This window comes from Lycium ferocissimum, chromosome 3 (genome assembly GCF_029784015.1).
Source record: "Lycium ferocissimum isolate CSIRO_LF1 chromosome 3, AGI_CSIRO_Lferr_CH_V1, whole genome shotgun sequence".
NCBI classification, from domain to species: Eukaryota; Viridiplantae; Streptophyta; class Magnoliopsida; order Solanales; family Solanaceae; genus Lycium; species Lycium ferocissimum.
The window spans coordinates 40,416,120-40,425,448 of NC_081344.1; positions in this window are offsets into that span (position 1 = coordinate 40,416,120).

The window sequence follows — 9,329 nt, forward strand, 5'->3', positions numbered from 1 at the left end:
AGTTTTCTGGGGCTAGCAGGATATTACAGGAGATTCGTAGAGAAGTTTGCCTCGATTTCAGCTCCTTTAACAAGGCTAACTCAGAAGGCAGCTAAGTTCCAGTGGACCGATGCTTGTGAACAAAGCTTCCAGTTGCTGAAGGACAAGTTGACTACAGCTCCAGTTTTAACTCTTCCTGAGGGACCAGATGGCTACGTCATTTATTGTGATGCTTCCGGTGTTGGGCTAGGTTGTGTATTGATGCAAAGATGGCAGGGTTATAGCCTATGCCTCCCGGCAGCTTAGAAAGCACGAAAGAAATTATCCTACTCATGATCTGGAGTTAGCAGCGGTAATTCATGCTTTGAAGATATGGAGGCATTATTTATATGGCGTGCATGTTGACATTTATACGGATCATAAGAGTCTCCAATATATCTTTAAGCAGAAGGAGCTGAATTTACGGCAGAGAAGGTGGCTAGAGTTACTAAAGGATTATGATGTTGATATCCTATACCATCCCGGGAAAGCAAACGTTGTAGCAGATGCACTTAGCCATAAATCTATGGGTAGTTTGACGGACGTGCAACTAGAAAGGAAGGAGATAGTTCGTGAGATTTATCGGCTAGCTAATCTTGGAGTCCGTTTGGCTGATTCTGGAGATGGTGGAGTTTCTATTCGAGAAGTTGCTGAATCCTCTATCATAGAAGAGGTAAAGAGACGCCGACGAGGACCCTTGTTCGGCACGATAGAGATACAACTCTTTAAAGGGAGAAGACCTCATTTGAGGTTACAACTGACGGAGTGCTACGATATGGAGGCAGATTATGCGTACCTGAGGTTGCAGGCTACGACAAATGTTATGGGAGAGGCACACTATGCCCGTTATTCTGTTCATCCAGGGTCAACGAAGATGTATCATGACCTCAGATGTTTATATTGGTGGGATGGCATGAAAAGGGACATAGCGGAGTTTGTTGCTCAGTGCCCGAATTGTCAACAAGTTAAGGTCGAGCATCAGAAGCCTGGTGGATTATTACAGGAGATAGAGATCCCAACTTGGAAATGGGAAGCAATTAATATGGACTTCATTACAGGCTTACCTCGCACTCCACGAAAGTATGACTCTATATGGGTTATTGTGGATAGGCTGACAAAATCAGCCCATTTTCTTCCAGTCAGGACTACTTATTCAGCTGAGGACTATGCGAGGTTATATATCAAGGAGATAGTAAGACTTCACGGGGTTCCCACATCTATTATCTCAGACGGGAGGAGCTCGGTTTACGCCTAACTTCCGGAGATCATTCCCGAGAATGGATTGGGGACACAGGTGAGTCTTAGCACAACATTTCACCCTCAGACTGACGGACAGGCCGAGGGTACTATTAAGACGCTAGAAGACATGTTGGGAGCCTGTATTACTGATTTCAGAGGTAGCTGGGACGATCATTTGCCACTTATCGAGTTTGTTTATAATAATAGCTACCATTCTAGTATCCAGATGGTACCGTATGAGGCCTTATATGGAAGGAAGTGCAGGTCACCTATTGGTTGGTTCGATGTTGGTGAGACTAAGTTAATAGGCCCGTACATGATTCGCAAGTCGTTGATAAGGTGAAGCTTATTCAGGAGAGGTTATTAGCAGCCCAGAGTCGACAGTAGCCGTATGCAAATAATCGACGTCGACATTTAGAATTTCAGACTGGTGATTGGGTGTTCTTGAAGGTGTCACCCATGAAGGGTGTAATGAGATTCGGCAAGAAAGGGAAGCTTAGCCCGAGGTACATTGGGCCTTATCAGATTATTCGTAGGGTAGGCAAGGTTGCCTATGAGTTGGACCTACCATCTGATTTGGAAGCAAGACATCCGCTTTCATGTGTCAATGCTTCGCAAATGTATTGGTGACCCTTCTAGAGTATTCCCCGTGGATGATGTCCAGGTAACGGAGGAGTTGTCTTACGAGGAGAACCCTATAGCTATACTTGATCGTCAAGTTAGAAGTTGCGTACTAAGTTCCGCCAAAGTACTGTGGCGAAATAATCGGGAAGAGATGACTTGGGAAGCCGAAGATGAGATGAAGAATAAGTACCCTTACTTGTTCCCTATGCCTGCAGGTAATTTAAATTCCTCACTTGATTATATTGATTGGTAGATGAGACTACATGTTATAGCAATAAAAGAGACTTCCCCGAAATTTTTATAAGACCTTATAGGACTAGTTTAACATTCGAGGACGAATGTTCTAAAGGGGGGAAGGATGTTATATCCCGTATTTTTGTACGTTGGATTATTCGTAAGCTAATCGACATAAGTTCAAGGACAAGATTATTTTTGGGATATGAGACAAGGACTTTTAATCCCGATTTTTAATATGGCACGATTTGCTTGTAAATTTCAATTAGTGTAGAAATATTAGTGGAGATTAGGGATTAATTAACCATGATTAGATTATTAAGTGGGGATTAGTGATTAATTAAGGTTAATTAAGTTATTAATACACCAAATGGACCCCACTACAACATGGCCAAATCTGATTGGTCCATGCCATAGTGGGGCATGTGTCAACATGGTGGGCAGCATATAAATAGCCTAAAGATGACTCATAATTCATATGTGTCATTCACAAAGTTGAACTAGAGAGAGAAACACTTCATCTTCACCAAAATAGAGAAAAACTCACATTATCGGCCATGGCAAAGAAAGTTGATCATGAAGCTCACGGCCAGCCCTTTTCAACACCATTAAATTACTAATTTCATCTTGATTTGGAGAAGGAATTATGAACAACCATGGCTTCTCTCAGGCAAGAAGTGTTGCAAGAAAAAATTAAATTCCTAAGGTGTTCTAAGCATTTAAAGGAGCTTTTAGAGTTTAAGTTGAAGAAGATGAAGTGGTGCAAATGGTGCACGTTATTGTAGGTCTCGTCCTAATTAAATTTGAGGTAAGATTTCTTCTTTTGTCATGAAATTGGAGTTAATGATGTTGTAATGGAGAGATTAATTTGTATTAAGTGGAATTGGAAGTAAGAAAATTGCATGATTAATGTTGGCGTTGTAAGTGGTTTTCTTGGAGTTGTTCCAATTAAGATTGGGTTCGATTGTTGTTATTGTTATTAATGTTATGGATCATGTGTTAAAAGTGAAAGGAAAGCCTAAATCATGCTAGAAATTTGTATTGAATTCATGGGCTGTTTTAGAACTTGTTGTGATATTAGGATAGTTTCTTGCATATAGTAGTTGATGTCGTTGTTGTGTTGTTGCTTGATATGAATCACCAAACTTGGAAGGAAGAAACGTGTAAAATATCGTATACGAAGCGTATGTGGTCTGCTTGGTATGTTCTTAGATGTTCGTGAGATTATCGGGCATTGTTATGTTGTAATTAGGGGCTGTTTGGGGCGTGTTGTTGTTCTTGTTGAATTGGAGGACTAAGTGTAGTTAAGATTATGCATTGTGTTGTTGTAATTGTTGGACTATTATAAGGTCGTTTCGATGAAGTGTTGTGGCTATAGATTATTAAGAGTAACTTGAATATGTCGTAGTCGTTATGTTAACTATTATTGAATGTTGTAATGTGTGGGCTGATTTGGAATGTTGTGCGGGCTGTTTCGGGTATTCTTGAATCTTGTTTTGGCTAGTCTTGATATAGTACTTGGACGTGTGGTTGTTGATGTTGACTTGGTCGTTTTATAGTCGGCTTGAATGAGAGGGAAATGAACAATATAGGAGAAATGCCGCCCAATTTTCTAGAAATAAGCTACTAACGTTGAAATACGTTTTGAACCTTTCCGTAGCTTAACCATAGTTCTTAACGTCTTAATATAGGTTGAGATACTTTCGGGCAGCGTATACGTATTGTATCACGGATAAGCGTTAAAGGTATGTAAAGCTATCCTTTCTTTCTTTTGGCATGATCTATATGAAACAAACAAACGACGAATGTATAAGCTCCTATTCTTAGAGACACTAGGATGGTTAATGTTCTTGATTTCCATAAGCTATTTCATATTGTCTTGATACGTGTCTATGATTCCTGAAGTTCTATTTGATATACTCCATAATGACATTCGAGGGGTACTTGACATGACTGTTGTCTTTGATACTCAAATGTTAGTTCATTCTACTTATTCTATTGAGTCTCGATGATGATTTAGTTTGCATATGGTTGCTCACTACTCGCTCGTGCATGTTGTTATTATATCTTTCACCGAGTCTCCGGCCGGGTATGTTTTCGTGCACGGTTCACCGCATTGTTCACCGAGTCCCTCACTAGAGGGCCGGGTACGTATATATATATATATATATATATATATATATATATATATATATATATATATATATATATATATATATGTGATGATGGCACCGAGTCCCATGATGGGCCGGGCATGGTATACATGTATACGACTTATTCACCGAGTCCATAATGGGCCGGATATGGTATATGATATAGCTATGCATGATTTTATTTCATAAGGCACAAGTACAAATGGTATCGATTTCTTGATTGTCATACTTGTCTCCCGTAATCTCTATTTCGGTCATGATCCTCTTTATTGTATTTCATGCTTTATATACTCGGTACATATCTCGTACCGACCCCTTTCTTCGGGGGCTGCGTTTCATGCCCGCAGGTACAGATACTCGATTTGGTGATCCTCCAGCTTAGGACTTCTACTCAGCTGTCTTGGAGAGCTCCATTGTTCCGGAGCCTAGACTATTTTGGTACAGATCTTTTGATGTAGATTTATGTTTATCCAGGGGTACGGCGGGGCCCTGTCCCGTCATATTTCACTATTGATACTCTTAGAGGTCTGTAGACATATGTGTGGGTTGTATATAGGTGTTGTTCAGCTGTGTCAATATGACTTATTTTGGGATGTTCCCGTACGTAGTGGCAGCCTTGTCGGCTTGCGTATTGTGTTATCTTTTGGTTCGCTGTGACTCCTCAGGAGATGGGCTTATTATGATATATAGCGTTCTGAGATAATGTCTTGTTTTTGCAAACAAGTGTTAAGTAAGTATTTAAAGGTTTCGAGGTCAAGTGAATCAAAGGAATTAAGTTCGTGAAAAATAAAAAAAAACCCGGCAGAATTTTGGACAGGATTTTGGTCCAACTTTAGGGAGATATATCTTCTAGCATATGAGGAGTTATGAAATGCATAACCTATGTAAATTTCAGTTCAGAAAGTCCTCTTTCCAATGATATGACAGATCACAATCTGAGAAGTATGGGATCATGTACGTCCCGTACAAAAATGTACATCCCATACAAACAAAAGTACGTCCCGTACCTCATTTTCCAAAAGTTGGAAGAATGTTTGATTTTTTAGGGTCCAAGTACGTGATATAAGTATGGGACGTATATGGAAGTATGCCCGTATATGGAGGGCGTACATTTGAGGCGGTGGATATATTTTTAAGTGTTTAAAAAGGTCGAAGCTCATTTTTCCTTCATTTTTTCATTCCCAACAAACCCTAGAGACCTCTAGAAACCCTCTCAAACATTTCCTAAGTCAACCCAAGATAAATCAAAGATCAAAAGTGAGAATCAAGTGGTAAAGTTTTTCAAAGTAATATTGAAGCTTGTTTCTCCTTCTTGTAGAAGCTTTGGAGGATACTTCAAGGTGAAGTAATCTTGGAATTGAAGTGCTTTTGAGTTATCGAGGTAAGATTCCATCTTATTTCCATATTTATGAGTTTATATGATGATTATGCTAGGTTTGGAGGAAGGGAAGTTGGAGGAAAGCATCAAATATGAACTTGAGTTTATGTTGAGATGTAATCTAACTTGAGTTATGATGCTAATGTGGTTTTAAGCTAAAAATCTTGTTTTATGGATTGTAGTCAATGTTGAAATTGTTTTGGGGGTTGTTATACTTGGTATAATTGAAAGAAGAAGTATATAAGTGTTGTATGCAAAGCATATAACGGGCTATTCTATTGTATATTCCAAAATATTGATGAAATAAGTTTAAAGAGAATCATAAAAGGTTGTTATGTTGATTGTTGGATGTGTTGTGGTGATTAAGAAATAGGGGAAATGCTGCCTGTTTCACTTTAGAATCGAGTTATCATTTGATATACATGATTTACTAGCACTGACTTGAAGTACCTAACGAGTATCATTGAGGCATAGGTATGTATGTTCTTCTTGTGTCCCTCGACACAGAGTCGAGTCATTTGTTCTTCTCTTCTAGATGAGTTCCAGAGGATAAAGAATGCAAGTCTTTTACTCATATTCAGTTGATTATGTTATGTGATGTCATTTGTATCATATCAAGTTCCCATTTGTTGATGCACAGATCCTTGGTTAGTATGAACGTCAGTTGTCGTCACATAACTAATCCATGAGCTATTTGAGTGCTATTCGAACCAATCCGCATTTGAATGACCTCGTTAGAGTCGTAAGTAACTATTATTTTTCTATCTTCCTTGGCATGGATCCATTGTACTTGTCCTCCTTTGTAAACCAGGAGTGCTTAAATGTAAGTTGTCAACATAGCTCTATTCATCTAGTTGATAGTTGTCTAGCTTATGCAGTTGGACTCAATCATGATTTTCTAAGTTGGTATTTGATCGTATAAAACTTGATTGAGCCTAAAGAGTAATCAGATTCCTTAATTGATGCACGCCAAACTGGCCATCATGCATTCCAGTTGTCCGGCCAGGATTCTACATGACATCCATCTAGGCTTTGGAGATAGAATCTTCATGTCAGGAGCCGTGGACACTTTTGAGCCCAGGAGAGGAGCCCACGATCAGTTTATGATAGCCTATGGTCTAGCCTTAAGTGGCCATGTGTGTGGCTTATACTTAGGCTAAGTTTCATTTGCTTTACAAGCCATGTGGGCTATTTCTTAAAAGCCGTATGTGGCTATGTTTTAAAGACCAATGTGTGGCTTTTTTATATAAGCTACACTTAGACTCATTTTAAAAAAAAGCTACTTATGATATATGAATAAAACCCTTGTCTTATTTAAGATTGATTTGTAGCTATTTGGTGGAATCCAAATTGTACAAACCCCGTTTGATCATTCAATTTGCAAAGGATTTTCTTCTCTTGAGGATTGTTGCATAAGATAGGTTTCTTTGATCCTTTTGGAAGGTAACTAGGACTAGTTCTTCTAGTTATTGTCCAATTGTTTATCAATTGTGTCTTTTTTTCTATCTTGTCTTTATTTTCTTGCATCATTAATTGTATTGTTTGCAAGTTACAGTAGTGTTTGAATAATTGAATCATTTGTAAGACTTCCCCCAGATTATCATAGCAATCGGAAAAGAGTTAGCTATATGGACTGAATATGTAATTGTCGTCCGGAGTACGTGGCCTACAGAGGCTTATTTGCTGGGCGACAGCGGTTATTTGTTGGCTTATCGAGGGTTACTTGCTGGCCTATCGAGGCTTATTTGACGGCCCACACAGAAGGCTAAATTGATAGCCTATAGGGGCTTATTTGATGCCCTACCAAGGCTTATTTGTAGGATAGATAGTTGCCGTACTTATACGTGTTAGATCCCGTTATGGCTCAATAGATTATTTGTTATGTGTTCATGTGATTTATGGGTTCTAAGAAAGGTAAAAGAAAATGAGTCAAGAAATAGTAATCAAAGTATAAGATCCCAAGTGTTCAGTGAACGATCCCAAAATGTCGCTCCATATAGTAACCTAAAGATATCATCAAAAAGACTCTAAAGAAGATTCAGAAAGACAGAAGTACAGTATGGTCCAGTAAGTGTTCCTATAGATGTTTCAAAGCTTTAAGTTATATCTACTTGATTACATTTCAGTTGTCTCTCTATGAGCTTCAGTTGATTATATATGTTTCATGTCTGTCTAATGTACGCGATACAATCTTTCTGTACTGACGTCTCTTGGCCGGGGCAATGCATTTGTTACGTTTCACATTGCAGGTCCACATATACAGAATGGCAGGCACTTTTCCTAGGCATTGCAGATATTCAGGAAAGGTATTGAAGGCTCCACTTCCATCTGGGCCGAGCCACGTCTCGTAACTTCATTGACATTAGAGATTTTGGGTAGCTCGGGGCCCTATCCTGGCACTTGTATAAGTTGTTCAGTAGCAAGTATTTGTAGAGGCTTAATAGACAATACATGTGGGTTCGTTTGTATTCAGTTGCATGTCATAGGCCATAGGCCATATTTACATACATAAATCATTTGTATTATTCAGTTGTCTAGTAAGTTATGTCATACCATTTGTACTAGTTCATAACAGTTTCATATAGAGCATAGTCCATCCCATTCGGGTTTGGGGAGTGACATGGAGCTCTGTACTCAATAGTTGAATGCCTGTAAATGACTAGCGAGGAAGTCTACCAAAATGTGCAACTGATCCTGCAATATAAAAATAGCATCCCCGGCAAAGGGACGTGAGTGCAGAAAGAACTGTGCTCGTATGTAAGGAAAACAAGATAGTATAAGCAAATACTAAAACTCGTGTAAGAAACAAATGAAACATAATCAATTGGGTACATAAAGAAATAAGAGGTCGCCTATGAGATCATATTTGAGTTTTACTGATTTAAGTCATTCTGAACATTCTTTTAATCCCTCTGATGAAGCTTTTAGATTGCTATCTGTAGCAATGTTTTGGAATCGTTAACTGCAGCACCTGGGATTGTATACATTAGATTCATTCCTTACCTTTTGGAAAAAGTGAGTTGTTACGCCTCTCGTTCTCGTCATAGTAGAACCTATGGTTTCATAATCAAGCATGCCTTGGAATTGAGACCCGTGTCCGAGTTTTGGCGATAGAAAGTGTCTTACCCCATGCACAAAGGTACCAGTAGGTATCCCTGATAATTTGTAGGATTAGAAGTTGAACGAATCGAATCGACGCGTTCTGACCTGAATCTGAGAAATCTGCAGACACCAGTCATTGTCGACGGGTCATCGACCATGTCGACATGGTCGACGGACCGTCGTTGTGCGACTTTCGACAGGGTTTCACAGCCTTGAAATCTACAGGCGTAGGTCGACGGGCAAGTCGAGACCGTCGACACATCAACGGGTCGTCGACCCGCTCGTCGAACTGTACCGTTGGGGACTTTTTGATTCCAAATATAAATATATGGTCCACGACCCTATTTGTTATTTTCTCTCTTCCAAATCAAAGAAAATCCTAGTATATTTACTCCCCACATTTTCTATCATTATAGTGGTGATTTGGCAAGATCCGAAACCCGCAAACCCGAGCTTCTGAAGAAGAAGGTTGTTTCTAGGATTTCTTTAAAATTGTGAAGCTTAGGGAGTTGGAGTTGAAGTTGATCTTTGGAATCTTAGACCCCTCAAGGTATGTAAATGATTTTTACCCTTATATTTGA